The sequence below is a fragment of the Chiloscyllium plagiosum genome, chromosome 26 (assembly GCF_004010195.1).
Source record: "Chiloscyllium plagiosum isolate BGI_BamShark_2017 chromosome 26, ASM401019v2, whole genome shotgun sequence".
Taxonomy (NCBI): domain Eukaryota; kingdom Metazoa; phylum Chordata; class Chondrichthyes; order Orectolobiformes; family Hemiscylliidae; genus Chiloscyllium; species Chiloscyllium plagiosum.
In genome coordinates, this window is record NC_057735.1 from 13,580,334 (window position 1) to 13,595,968 (window position 15,635).

Here is a 15,635-nt window from a genome sequence, read left to right on the forward strand (position 1 = left end):
TTGAAGTGTTCCAAGGCGGAAGATGAGGCGTTCTTCCTCTAGGTGTCTGGTGGTGAGGGAGCGGCGGTGAAGGAGGCCTAGGACCTCCATGTCCTTGGCAGAGTGAGAGGGGGAGTTGAAATGTTGGGCCACGGGCGGTGTGGTTGATTGGTGAGGGTGTCCCGGAGATGTTCCCTAAAGCGCTCTGGTAGGAGGCGCCCAGTCTCCCCAATATAGAGGAGACCGCATCGGGAGCAACGGATACAATAAATGATATTAGTGGATGTGCAGGTAAAACTTTGATGGATGTGGAAGACTCCTTTAGGGCCTTGGATGGAGGTGAGGGAGGAGGTGTGGGCGCAGGTTTTACAGTTCCTGCGGTGGCAGGGGAAGGTGCCAGGATGGGAGGGTGGTCTAGCAAAGCCCAGGTAAACATAAAAGAGAAATCACTGAACGTTTACAGTACAGAAGGAGGCCATTTGTCCCATGTGTGTCTGCTGGCCCTCTGACAGATGAATTCATCTCGTGCCACTCACACTCTGCTTTCTTCCCCAGTGCCTGAAAGCTGTTCCTTTTGAAAGTCTCTTCCCCCATCATACTCTTGGATAAAGCATTCCAGATCCTAACCGTTCACTCCCTGGTATAGATTCTCCTCATGTCGCCATTGGCTCTGTTACCAATTACCTGAAATATCTGATTCTCTCAAACCCTCTGTTGACCCTGTTGCCTCTATAAGGTGTCAACTGATATGGCAGACAAAGAGACACTCAAACTGAGCTCCAGTAAAAATGAAGAGAAAATGAGTACTTCAGACTGGGACAAAGCCCCACAAGAAGGTAGAAAAACGGTAGATAAACACCAAGTCAAAACCAGCAAAGACTAAGAAAGCAGCAGCCATACACTCAAAGAATGTAACACATGGAAATTTGAATGCATGACAAAATGTTCCCTGGCCCATGGCCATAATCTAAAACATTTGTTACAACCACACTACCACTGTCCAGTATATTCAAGGTGAGATTGTAATACCAGCAAAGTTTTTTTTAAAATTTACTTGTAAGATGCGGGCATTGCTGGTTGCCCAGCATTTTATTGCCCTTCCCTTGAGATTCCCCAAAACCATCACAATGAGGAGTTTTCACACTGGAACATAGGATTGTTTTCTCAGGCTAAAGAAATGACCTGTGGCGGGATTTAACCTGAGGGTTACCACGCCTCAGGCGGGGAGAGATTGAGAAGGAGAGTCCTTGATGGTAACCTCAGCCAGTGTGGGAATTGAACCCACACTGCTAGCATCATTCTGCAATGCAAACTGGCCTTCCAGCCAACTATGCAAACTGACCCACCCTTGGTCTTTGTTATAAAGTGGATTGAGTTTAGATCTCAACACTACAGACTGTGTACTGTAACAGGACCAATGTGAAAATTTCCCAGGTTTGTAGAAAAATTCTGGACTGTGCATGGGTATATGTAGGCAGCACTATTTTTGTGACAGGCAGCTGTCATTCTGTTAATTGACAGTGATGAAGAATGGCAATTCTATGTCACTGCACAGAGCACTAATTGCGCTTCCTCGTGGAGGTGTGGGCGATAAGCACAGCTTTACTTAAGTGGAACATTCTCCACTGTAAACAGCCACAGTCTCTTGATCAATGGGAAGCTTTTCAATTAAAACATTCAGTGCTTACTGCCAAGTTGACTGGACTGGTGTTTATACAAGCGCACTGGGTTACAGCGTTCACACTCCAAATACTAAACTCAGTCAGTCAGTGCAGGCAAGGAGGTAGCTTATAACTTTCTTAAACTGTTACCTTTGTTGAGCTCAAGAGATTGATTCATTGCTTTGTTTACGTGGGATCCTGAGTGCCTTTAGGCTTCTCTTTAAGATCAAGATTCTGATTCATTTCGATATCGGGAAAGAATTACTTCATCTCCGGATTTGCCAATTTCTTTTTGTGCCGCACTGACTGGAAAATTATTCCTGAAAAATCAAGACGACACCAGCGGTAATGAAGGCTCTGCTGTTCGCCAAGTGCTTCCAGCAGGTTTAATTACCACTCTAGGTGAAGATGCACAGGAGTTGTACCCAGAGCTGTACAATGGAGGAAGCCGGCTTGCAGCCAACACTTCAATCAGAGCAACCCCACTGAGGTGCAGACGGGAGGCATCAGTCAGACTCTGTGCAGCACTGATGAAATTATTATTTAAATCAGCTCACTTGGTAGACATCAAGGATTTGATGTCGTGCACTCGGTATCATTGTTTCACCCTCCCGCACAGCGCATCTGGATGTAGGCTCTGAGCAGCTTAATCACATCGACCACAAAGTCCCATAGCCTCAACAGTGGGAGGCTTAAGGACCTCGACCTCAGATAATAAAGCACATGGAGATAAATTGTCTTTAATGGGTTTCACTAACAGCAGTGAAAAGAGCAGAGTAGCCTTGCAAGGTTCATCAGGAAGTCAAACTAAATGTGATAGCTACCAACCTGGCTACAAGAGACCAGGGTCTTCACTTTCAAGTTACCTTTCAGGGACTGTGGAAAGAAAAGCTGGCATTTATGTAGCGCCAAATACCTCAGAGTGCTTTACGTCCACTGATGGCAGTCACTGCTGCAACGCAGCTCGTTCTGCTATAACACGCATGTCGTTAACGCCAATTCACTGTAACACGATTGACGAATTGGGGACACTGTTTCTAAAGCATGAACTTTTAAAACATGCGTCGGCTGCAACGTGATTACATCGCCAACACTTTAAGCAGCGTGATTTTTCTATAATGTCGGCTTGCACAAGAATGTAGCCATCACGTTATAGAAGAACTACCTGTACGGTTCAAACAACGTCTCATGGTGTGCACCCTACATCGTGGCTGGTGCATACAATTCTATCACCAATCCCGCTAGCATCACAGAATGATGGTGTCATCACAATAGAATCATCACAATAGGATTTATTGTGAAATCCTATCTGCCTGACATCTACAGCCTTCTGCCCACACTGTAAAATATAAGCACTGATTTTCCTGGTTGTAGCTGTAATCACACATTCCCTTTGCTGTGAATGAGTAACTGCAGACTCAGTTCATGAAACAAACAACTTAAAAAGAGTTCGCACTGAAGCAGTTCACACAGAATGGCTTCTGTCAGTTAAGAGCATGGTCAAAGTGTCCACCACATTTGGCCTCAGGGAGCATTGGCTGAATCCTGCAGGAACACCCATTTATTATCCTTCAAAAGGAAAAGGCATCACAGCCAGAAACCTCTGATTCATTGTGGAATCCTATCTGCCTATAATCTACAGCTTTCTGCCCAGGCTGTTAGCTTGACTCCCAAAGGTAAGAATCTGGTCAAAGATTGTGGGTTCAAGCACAATACAAAGGGATAAGTTCATGTGTCTTGCCACACTGAGGAAGGGCAATGTTGTTGGGAGGCACTGTAATTCAGATTAAACCGAGGGCCCCGCTTCCACCCTCCCACTCCATCAGATGATTTGGGTGGACATTCAGTGATCTCGCAACTGGTTACAGCACTTCATATTTAAAAGATTTAGGAGAATCAGGACATTTGGTGGGAAGTCAAGATTAGAGAAGTGCTGGAAAGGCACAGCAGGTCAGGCAGCATCTGAAAAGGAAAATCGACGTTTCGAGCAGGAGCCCTTCATGAGCGATATGGGCCGGCTGCTGGCAGGTGGGACTAGGTTGGGTTGGGATATCTGGTCGGAATGGACGGGTTGGACCAAAGGATCTGTTTCCATGCTGTACATCTCTATGACTCTATGACTATCAGCCCTTCATCACTCTTCCTGGTGAAGGGCTCCTGCCCAAAACATCGATTTTCCTGCTCCTCGGATGCTCCCTGACCTGCTGTGGTTTTCCAGCACCACTCTAATCTTGACTCTTTAATCTCCAGCATCTGCAGTCCTCACTTTCGCCACATTTAGTGGGAAGCTGAATTTTGCATTGGTATGGCTGTTCCATCCACCCTGTCCCTTGTCTCCACCGCACCCCCCTCAGCAATTCACAGACCCAGTATCTGACAATATCTTACTAAGTTAAAGGTGCTATATCAATGCAAGTTGGCTTTGTATCCTCAGAGAGCAAAAACTAAGTGTTTGGAAACCTGTTCTCCTTTGAGTAAAGCAGAGTCAGATCTTGCCTTCATCTGACATCCCCTTACCCATACTTTTCACCTCACAGAGTTGTTCAGCCCATCGTAACTGAATTAACTCGCTGAACGAGCGGTGCACCTCTGGTCATCCTCCTGCCTTTTGCTCTAACCCCGGGCATTCTTCCCTTCCAGTTCATGATCCAATTCCCTTTGGAATGCCTTGACTGAACTTATCTCTACTACACTCACAGTCAGTGCATTCCAGAACATGACCACTCACTGCATGGAAAGATGTTTCCTCAGGAACCCCTTGTTTCTATTGCAATTTTTTGTTTTCTTGACCTCAATCCTTCGACCAGTGAGAACAGTTTCTCCCTAGTTACTTTGTCCAGATCCCACAAGATGCTGCTTACCTGTATCAAATCATCATTTGACCTTCTGTTATCCAAGGATAACTATCCCATTTTCTCCAAACAAAACAGAAATTGCTTGAGAAACTCAGCAGGTCTGTGTGGAAGAATAAAATGTTTTTTGGAATCCAGCATGAAGGAGAGAGTCGCTTGAGAGTTTAATTTAGTCTTGCTAGTAGCTAGTAAGCAGAAACTTGCAGCTTAAACAAGCAGACATCTTTTGGCCAGGATCCATGGGAAAGCAGATGGCCTGGGGAAGAACAGACAATCCCAGTGAACTGCACCAGTATTCACTTCCTATCGGTCAGTCCTGTTATCGCAATTTTGCACTTACTGCTTTGCTGAATATTCACTAAGGGATTTTCCCCTGTTTCTATTATAAAAAGACCGTATTTTGAATCACTTGATGAAATATAACGTGAATAGGTTCTCTCCCCTTACATGCAAGAAAAATAAAGATTGGTTTGGACAAAGAAATCATCTGTCTGCATCTTGTTTCAGATCAATAAAAGACTTCAACACCTGGCAGCACTTGTGCAAAGAAAGCAAACTTAACCTTTCGAGTCTGGTCAGCCTTCATCAGAGCACATTACACAGCACAGTCCCATCTTCTCTGATCTAGCTGAATAACTGAAGTTCCTCATCCTGGGGACTATTCTTGTGAATCCTTTCTGCACTTCCCCTAATGACTTCATATATTTTCTAAGACGTTGCACACATTACAATATTCCAAACGAGACTAAACCAGTGTTTTCTTCAAGTGGAAAGATTTTTAACTTTGTCCACTCCTGCACCTCCACATCTTCTACAGGTTTAACATAACCTCCTTCCTCGTGCTCTCCATGTCTCTATTAAAGGATAATGAAACAAGAATCAAGAGCAGGAATCCTGGTAGATGCTTCAAATGGAAAATTTGAACTGCTGCCTTAGTTGACACCAATTAACTCACAGCTGTAGCTGAATCGAAAATTTCCTTATTTCTTGGCTGCAGCTTCAACAGAAAGCACGGTGGCTGTTGGCTGCATGAAACCAAACAAGCATCTGAAAACAACAAATGCTGGAGATCACAGCAGGTCAGGCAGTATCCATGGAGAGAGAGCAAGTTAATGTTTTGAGTCTAGATGACTCTTTCATCAAAGCTGATGTGAAGTGTGGAGGGGGCAGCATTTATGCAATAGTGGGGGGGGGGAGGGGGGGGGGGGAGAGATGCGGAGTGCTGGGGAAGAAAGATAGTGCAGATTAAATGATCGGAATGTGGGAATGGCATAACAACGTTGTGTCTGACTGTCAGACTCGAAAGAACAGATGGTCCCACTAGAGTGGGAGGAGAAGAGAGACAGGACATGGTGATAGGGAATGCAATAAGTAAACCTAAAACAAAGGGAAGAAATGGGAGTGAGTTCACAATCTGAAGGTGTTGAATTCAATATTAAGTCCAGAAGGCTGTAAAGTGCCGAGTCTGATGATGAGATGTTGATTCTCCAGTTCGTGCAGTGACTCACTGGAGCACTGCAGCATGCTGAGGTCATATCCACCTTTCACCTTTGACTAACAATAATCCTTTTGGAAGTGGATTAACCATGAAGGAAGGGCTGTTGAACTCTGGTCACCTAACGAAACAACTATTCACTCCCAAGATGGTGCTGGGGTTTAGGAACAGGAGCAGGCCATTGGGCCCCTCAAGCTGATGTCCACTCATTCATCTGTAACCAACTCCACATTACCTGCTTTATTAACATTGGCTAACAAAAACCTTATCAATCTGAATTTTAAAAGTTACAGTTAACGCAACAGAGAGCCATTTGGTGAAACTCCCATCACTCTTCATCTCAAGCTTTTTCTCAGTCATTCGTAGGGCCTTTAGACTACAGGCTCTAGTCCTAAACTCCCCAATGTACTGAAATAGTTTCTATCTCTCCGAAATTTTTTACAACCTATTTTTCTAAACAACCTGTTCAGAGACATTATTGCACACCTCTGGAAGGGACGGGATTTAAGCTCAGACTACCCGGTCCAAACTACCACTGCACCACAAGATGGCCCGAAAGGGTATGACCTTCATTTGAGGTACGTGGGACTTGAACCCAATGAGAATGTGTCTAGGATACAAGCAGGTAGGGAAAGAGTTAAGTTCTGAGTTTTGTGAAACAAGAGGTTCACCTGAGCATGACTCAGATCAGATTAAAAATTTACACTTAACAATGGGGTGTTGGAGGTAAGGGTAATGGATTAACAAGGTGAAAGGTATTCATTATGTGAAGCCAGTTATCACTGTGTAACAGCAGATGGCCTAATCTTTACTATTGACACTCACTGATTGTGAAGGTCACCCAATCAATATATAGGTTGCCTTAACTGGATGCTCCTCCCTGTAAAATGACGATATAATTTATTGAGAAACTGCTATTCCAGAGAAGACTGTGAACTCATGCCTCTGTGCACATGGGTGATCGTTCTCTCTCCCTCCAGGGCCCGGAATAAAAATGAAGGAGGTAAATCTACGCTGTATCTCTGAGCATTTTGCTTTGACTGAGGGGGGGGGGGGGAAACGGGATGACAATATTGGCATAGAGAGCAGGATCCAAATGGATAGTTACAATCAGTGTCAGTGGCCGCCTGGAATATCAGTGTCTCAAGACGGGCGGGCCCACAACGTAAGATTTTAAACATTGGTGCCTCTCAATATTCCTGTGTGCGGGACACGGTCCCCTCATTCAATCGCTTTCTATTCTACGGATTCCCCAAACATTAATTAGTTCAGTTGAGAGACACAGTCTTGTACGGACAGGCAGAGGTTTGAGTCCTCTGCACTGCATTTGGGGGAGGGGGGAGTGATTTGAGATTCAAGTCCTCTGCATTGTACTGGAGTTCAAGTCCCATGGGGTGGGATTGGGTTGAGGTTCGAGTCCTCTGCACGGTACAGTGGTTAGAGTCCCCAGGGGTGGGTGTGATTAAGGTTAGAGTACCCTGGGGTGGGTTTATTTGAGGTTCAAGTCCTCCGCGCAGTATTGGGTTAAAATCCCCTGGGGTGAGTTTGGTTGAAGTTCGAGTCCTCTGCACGATACTGGGGTTTGAGTCTACTGGGTGGGTTGATTTGAGGTTCAAGTCCTCTGCACTGTGCTGAGGTTCGAGCTTTCTGTGATTAAATGGGATTCAGGTTCTGTGATTAAATGGGATTCGAGCCCCCATGAGGAGTAAAGTGAGAAAGGAGTTAAAGTCTGCTTGTGGTGAAATTTGAGGCTCTGCAAGTCTTTGTTCAGGGGGAAGAAAGTGGCTTGGACTGCAGTGCCACGTAGTCCGCTGTGAGGGCTTTCTCTTTTTATAAGTGTAATTTCAGTGAGAGAATGCAAAACAAAACGAGAAACGCTGAAATTAAGGTTGTACTAATACGGGTTGAAAAAGGAACGTTTCAATGTAAGTTGTGCCATGCTGAGAGTATTTGATGTCAAAAGCTTTTGGTATGTTAAAATACTGGTTCAGAAAATCCTTTTAAGTAACTGTTTTGCCTTGTTTGAATCAGGATCTCAATTCAATGTGTTTGTGGGCTATGTAATAGGGCAGATTTTGTTTTTACATTGAAATTATACAACATTATGCCCTTTTTAAAATAATCAAACTTAAAACAATGCTTTAGCCAGATGAGAGTATTGTATTAAAATATCTTTGCCGCTGCTGTGTTTTTAATGCAGAGTGTATTTTTAGTTTGATGTTTTGTTAAGATTCAACAGAATATTAGAACTTGAGGCTGAACTGTATCAGTTCTGTTCATTGTTGTTAAGATTTCATTGGCCCCCTTCATATTGTAAATACAAAGAATGTTGATCTCTACCGAAGTTGCCACTGTAATTCCGACTGTTTTATTTGGGAAGTTTCATTTAGAGAACATATTTTAAGATATTCAGCATTTATTTCCCACGAATATTTGAGATTTAAGTCTGAACTGAAACTGCCTCTTCAGTTGCTAAAGCACAGGAAACATTTTGTTGCTTTCTTGCTGTTCCAGACTTTTGAAATATTTTTCCTGACAGCTTGGAGTGCAGGTTCATAGCTCCTTAAAAGTGGAGTCACAGGTAGATAGGATAGTGAAGAAGGCGTTTGGTATGCTTTCCTTTATTGGTCAGAGTATTGAGTACAGGAGTTGGGAGGTCATGTTGCAGCTGTACAGGACATTGGTTAGGCCACTTTTGGCATACTGCATGCAATTTTGGTCTCCTTTCTATCAGAAGGATGTTGTGAAACTTGAAAGGGTTCAGAAAAGATTTACAAAGATGTTGCCAGGGTTGGAGAATTTGAGCTATAGGGAGACTTTGAATAGGCTAGGGCAGTTTTCCCTGGAGCGTCGGAGGTTGAGGGGTGACCTTATAGAGGTTTATAAAATCACGAGGGGCATGGATAGGATAAATAGACAAAATCTTTTCCCTAGGGTGGGGGAAAGATATAGAAGAGACCTAAGGGGCAATTTTTTCACTGAGAAGGTGGTACAGGTATGGAATGAGCTGCCAGAGGAAGTGGTGGAGGCTGATACAATTTCAACATTGAAAAGGTATCTGGATGGGTGTATGAATAGGAAGGGTTTGGAGGATATGGGTCAGGTGCTGGCAGGTGGGACTAGATTGGGTTAGGATACCTGGTCGGCATGGCTCTATGACTTTCACATTAGCCAAGTATCAATTTGTTAAAGGAAAATAATTTTTGAATAACCTGAACGGGATACCCGAGAGTTTGACTTTAGGACCATTGATTGTTGTTTATAATTAACTAAATTGTTTAGACAGTACAATTTAGAAGTTTATGGATTGTATAAAACTTAATAATGTCATAAATAGTGAACAGATACCAGACTTCAAGAATTCAAAGAATGTTGAAATAGCCAGAGACAAGTTAGCGTAGTTAAATGTGTGACAGCCTTTATACTGACAACCACTTGGCAAAGAAGGAATGAGAGAGGAAATGCAAATATACTTTCAGCAGCTAACACTGTCTCAAGAGTTTCTCCATTCACAGGTAAAGCACGTCTTCGGACCACCACCCACCCCCAAACAGCCTGATCCAACGGATTCAATTAGCTCCCCAGTCATGAGCATGTAAAGGGAAGAAGCAAACAACAGTGAAGAGGAGGTCAGTACACTTTTTGCCAGTGGTCTTCCTATGGACAATAAACCACGTGAGCTTTACCTGGTCTTTCGATTGTTTAAGGGATATGAAGGTTCACTGATCAAGCTAACCTCACAACAGTCAGTTGGCTTTGTCACATTTAAACAGCAGAGCGGGAGCGGAAGCAGCATATAATGCAGCGTTCACCTAGCCTGCAGCTGCAGCCGCTGCACTGCACACTCAGATGCGCTGGTATCCGCCATCTGAAGCATCTCCGGAAGGACAGAAGTCTCATCAGCTTTGTTAGGTATTTAACTGCCCTTATCCAAGAATTCAGATTTCTCCAAGGAGTGGTGCAAAAAAGAACTGAATTTTGTTTTCAGGTTGGACTTTGCCAAAGGAGATTTTGGAACACTGGCTTGTTTCCACTCAACTTGGATGGGATGGAGTGGTCACTAAGGACTGTGCATTTAAGAATTTTACTGGTAATTTTTTTTTCACATGGAAGGATTCTTCAAATTCTAATTACTGTACCGGACTAGTAATTTTTGTTGATATAATCATTGCATCGTGTGTGTCAATAGCTTGCTTAAATACTGGCGGTCAGAGTTTTATAAAAGTTGGTTGTGTCATCTCAGTGGTTATCATGAAATGATAAAAGGAGGGAATGAGAATATGTATAGGGTATAAGCGGATAGGCAAAGAGTTAAGTTCTGAGTTTTGTGAAACAAGAGGTTCAGCTGAACAAGACTCAGATCAGATAAAAACATACGGTTAACAATGGGTTGCTGGAGGCAAGAGTAATGGATTAACAAGGTGAAAGGTATTCATTATGTGAAGCCAGTTATTCACTGTGTAACAGCAGATGGCTTATTCTTTACTATTGACACTCACTGATTATAACGGTCATCCAATCAATATGTAGGTTGCCATATCTGGATGCTCCTCCCTGTTAAATGACTATAAAATTCATTGAGAAACTGCTGTTCTAGTGAAGACCGTGAACTCATGGCTCTGTGCATATGGGCGATCGTTCTCTCTCCCTCCAGGGCCCGGAATAAAGATGAAGGAGATAAAACTTTACTGTGTCTCTGAGAGTTTTGCTTTGACTGAAGGGGGGAATGGGATGACACCAAGCCTCCTAGACCAAAAGTAGTGGCATTACCACTGTGCCACAAGACCTTTATTACCCTATAATGTTTCAAAAACTTGAACCAAACTCCCCCTTAACCTGAAACATTTTACATTTTAACCCTTAATGGGGATAATTTCTCTGATTATTAATGTCACTTGGGTTTGGCCAAGCCAATTCTCTTACTTTGAACTGATGAACTGATCTATCTCTTGTGCAGGGAAATAATCTAGCAAAGCAATGAATCTGCATTGAGGGACCTTCATTAATAAGCATCAACTAGGTTATAAGCATCCAGACTTTATAAGGGTCCCAGGAATTGCACTTTAACAGTCTGCCTCCCCATTTAAGAGTACACAGAACACGACTTGAGGCAAATTCAAGTTTACTAAAGAGCTGAATACACAATACACTTTAAATTTAAATTACATTGCAATATTAAAAATAAGTGAAGTCACCACAGTCTTCCCTGACCATTGGTTTACTCTCTCATTAGAAAGAGACAACTGGTGGTAGTTCAACCTGAGGGTCACCACACATCAGGAGAGGTTGAGAAGGCGAGTCCTTCGTGGTAACCTCAGCCAGCACATGAATTGGTCCTACACTGTTAGCATCATCCCAAGTGAGCTAAACAATCCCCACATGAAAGATGACTAAAAGACAGAAACATAATCTCATTTCCAACTCAGAATTGAGTAGTTCAAATCTATAGTCTTGCAATAAAATATCTTACATACCAATCAATATCCAAAATAACGTGTTGCCTTAAATTTCTCCAAGTAGCATGCCACCTGGTCATCAAGCCATCCCTCCTCAATTAAGAACACTCTGCATTAGGCCTTTTCATCACAAAAAGTATTGGTGTATTACTGCTGAACTTTCAACAGTGACGTTCTTCATTTTAAACTGTTCCTCATCTGATTAAGTCATCAATGTGGGTGCCACGTCCCAATGTAAGTTCATCCTTTTAACATTATCCTGACGAGGTTACACTTCACTCACTATTATTCCAAGTAATTCTCAATTGTTGAGAAGTCTCTCATCATGAAGCTATGAGCATTTGTCTTGAAAGAGATTGCTTGCTTGACTATAATTTCTGCTCATTAATTTCTTCATTTTATAATTCTACCTTATTCTTAAAAATTTTTTTCATTATACAGGGAAAGTTTTTTTTTCTCTATTAGATCAATCACAGGTCACATTTACATAGAATCTCTTTTCCTCCCATGCTTCCATCTTTGTGATTGATCATTCTGCTGAATTGATAATGGCTCATCAGACATTTTTGATATCTGATTCTAACTCTATATCAGCTTCAAACATTCCTTTCTCAGGGTTACCAGGTTACAGTCAAACTGGACATGTTTCACATCACAAGGAGACATTAACGTCTTTTATTGTTATTTTAAACATTCTTTAAGCTAAAAGGTATTCCAGCATGATTTTTTTAACGTACATGTTCATCATCATTACTTTAGTGTGTACTGCACCTTAAAATACAATCTTAAAAATATTCCAATGTTGATTAGTGTGACTTCAAATGTATTAGTATATTGATAGGTCAAGTATGTTAAACAATCACAAAACAGATATTTCATTCTCATCAAAAGTCTTAGTAGAGGTTATCATTTTACACATTTCAACGCACAAAATTCTATTGTTGAAGGGAACTGGGTGTAATGTAAATGTCACTAGGCGAGAAATCCTGTGCCTGAGTAATACTCCAGGATATGGTCAGAAGTCACACAACATCAGGTTACAGTCAAACAGGAGACGATCACCTGACGAAGGAGCAGCGCTCCAAAAGCTTGTGATTTTAAACAAACCTGTTGAATTCTAACCTGGTGTCGTGTGACTTCTGAATTTGGCTACCCCAGTCCAACACCAGTATCTCCATATCATACTCTAGGATATGGATTAAAATCCCGCAATTGGTGGAACTTAAATTCAATGAATAAAGATCTGGAATATGATGCAAGTCTCACTTATGGCGCCATGAGACTACAACTAGCTGTCAGAAACTCTTTCCAGTTCACTGAGAGCTTTAGCAAATAAATCTGCCGTCCTTACCCAGCCTGACTGATGTATGGTTCCAGAGCCACAGCGATGTGATACACTGAAATGACCAAGCAAGTCAATCAGATCAAGGGCAATCAAGGATGGATAATAAATGCTGGCCTTGCCAATGACACCCACACCCTAAGGGAATAAAGCAGAAACAAAAATTCTTAGCAGCAGAAACAAAAATTCTTAGCATTATAAAGTGGTCACTTACACATACAAGATCCTGAGAAGACTTCTCAAAGGTGGTTGCTAATAGTATGTTTTCCCTTGTAGAACAGACCAAAATTAGACAACATGAATGAAAAATAAGTGGTCTTTCACTTAGGATGTAGTTGAAGAAAAGAGTTTTCCCTCGGAGGGTTATGAGACTGTGGAACTCCCTTCTCCAGAGAGCGGTGAAAAAGTTCCTCCAAATATTTTTTAAGGCAGCGGTAACAAGTCAGTCAAAGGTTATCAGGGAGAAGGAGGAATTGGAGTCGAGGCCACAAGATGTTAAGCCATGATTTCATCGAATGAAGGAGCTGGCTTGAGGAGCCGAATGACCGACTCCTGGTCTGAAGGCATTTGCTCTTAGTCAGTATATATGTAGCAGAAATATGTGGATGAAAACTTTAACTTCCTCTGCTTTTCAGAAGAGAATCTTGAAAGCCAACACTTTATTAAATTTTCTGATTTTTATTCCTAAATTGTAACCTCATAATTATCCCTGAATTCTATTGAATTATCTAAATCTGTTCCTAGTTATATAGAGTTATAGAAGTCCACAGCAAGGTGAAGACCCTTCAGCCCTTCAACTCTGTTCCAGTCATATACAAAGTTCTAACTACATTAAAACCTTGATTATCCGAACGAGACAGGGAGTATTTTGTTCAGATAACTGATCGTTCGGAAAACCGGAAACGAACGGAAATTTATGAGTGCCGGTTATCTGAACATTTCTCAGTTATCTGGCATTGCATGCCATAATGCCGTATAACAATAACTGATCGATTGTAAACAATCAGTCATTTGAGTGTCGGTTATCTAGCAATGCACACCATAATGCCGTTTAACTGATAACTGAATGCTGAGTTGCCGAATGCCGTTTTTACGGGACCTTGAGATCTTGTTCAGGTAATCCAAAATTCAGATAATTGACTTTCGGATAATCAAGGTTCTACGGTATATTCTAATCCTATTTTCCAGCACTTGCTCCTTGCATGCCTTGGCATTGCATATGCACTTCTTAATACATTCTCTTCACATCTTTATCCATTTAATCGTATCAAAATATACTGATCTGCAACATAATCCCGTATACCCACTGAAACGGGAAATCAAAATATCAAAGAATTACTCAACACCCATATCTGTTTCCAAATGATCAAAGGTTTATTTTACAGCAATGGGAGTAAGCTGCAGGGAAATCCAGGCAACTTCTCAACTAAACAACGGTAAAATATATTCCTTGTATACATTTTATTTCAGCTCATCTTGGCTGGCACAAACCAATTGTATATCAAGTTCAATTCCATGCACATCCAAACTGGTTTGTCATGTGACTGTGTGATCAGCTTTAAGTCATCCTACACCCTCATGATATTGACCAGAACCCTTTATCAACTATCCTTGGGCCTTCACTATACATCTTATTCCAGTGGCATTCCAGAAAGCACTCCCACTGCTGATTATACTAGCTGCCCGGTACTGACTATTCTCAGGAATGCAGTTAAATCCCATAAGGCCTTTATACTTAAAACTCCATTTTAATATCTGGCATATAGCTACACTTTGGTATATAACACACAATGTGTTACTATAGGTAGGGCTTCTGCCACAAATTGGCGAAACCACTCACACCCTTTACCAACTTTGGTTAACAAAAATCTTATCAATTTCAGTTTTATAGATCACAACTAATCCAATACTTCATTGTTGAAGGGCAAACGTTCCAGGGACCCTTGAGAAGCTTCTCCTAACTTCACTCCTGATGGACCTAACGTTTACATTATTCCCACAGTTCTAGACTCACCAGCCTACTGAAATAGATTCTATCTACCCAATCTGTTCCCCTCAATAACTTGAAAATTTCAACTAAATCACCCTTTAACCTTCCAAATCCAGGGGGTTACAACCCTAATTTGTGTTACTCACCTTTTAATTTAATCTTGGATTAGAGTTACGCAGACAGTCGAACCAAATGAGCAACAGAGCAAAGCTAAAACCTTTACAGACCCTCAAAATTAACCCCATTGTTTCCTCACCAGACTTCTTGAAGAAACGATCCTAGACCCTGTATATTATCAAATGTAGAAGCAATTTGTAGCTAAAACAAAAGACTTAGCAATTTACTAACATTACAGTAATTTGAGCAGAGCAAAATCAAAAAATGTAATCTAATTGATAGCTATAATTTACCCAAAAGCCTCATTCATACAAAAGATGGCATGGTGACTCAATGGTTAGCACTGTTACCTCACAGCACCAGGGACCCGTGTTCAATTCCCACCTCGGGCAACTGTCTGTGTGGAGTTTGCACATTCTCCCTGTGTCTGCTCGGGTTTCCTCCGGGTGCTCCAGTTTCCTCCCATAGTCCACAGATGTGCAGGTTAGGTGAATTAGCCATGCTAAATTGCCCGTAGTGTTAGGTGCATTAGTCAGGGGTGAACGTAGGGGAATGGGTCTGGGTGGGTTGCTTTTCGGAGGGTCGGTGTGGACTTGTTGGGCCGAAGGGCCTGTTTCCACATTGTAGGGAATCTAAGACAGTCATCTAAGAATCTAAAAAAAAAATTAAGTTTAAATAAAATTTTTAAAATTGCCAGATTATTTCAGTGATTTCCACAATGCATGGTTCCACAGATTGTTCCT

General features: G+C 42.0%; 1 protein-coding gene across 1 annotated transcript in view; it reads right to left on the reverse strand.

Annotated features, from left to right (window-relative positions):
• Positions 1–12,860, reverse strand: part of LOC122563108 — a 63,933-nt gene extending 51,073 nt beyond the window's left edge. The window contains exon 1 of the mRNA XM_043716545.1: positions 12,795–12,860. The gene's annotated coding sequence lies outside the window, so the exon portion shown is untranslated. The remainder of the gene's footprint in view (positions 1–12,794) is intronic.
• Positions 12,861–15,635: the final 2,775 nt, after the last annotated feature.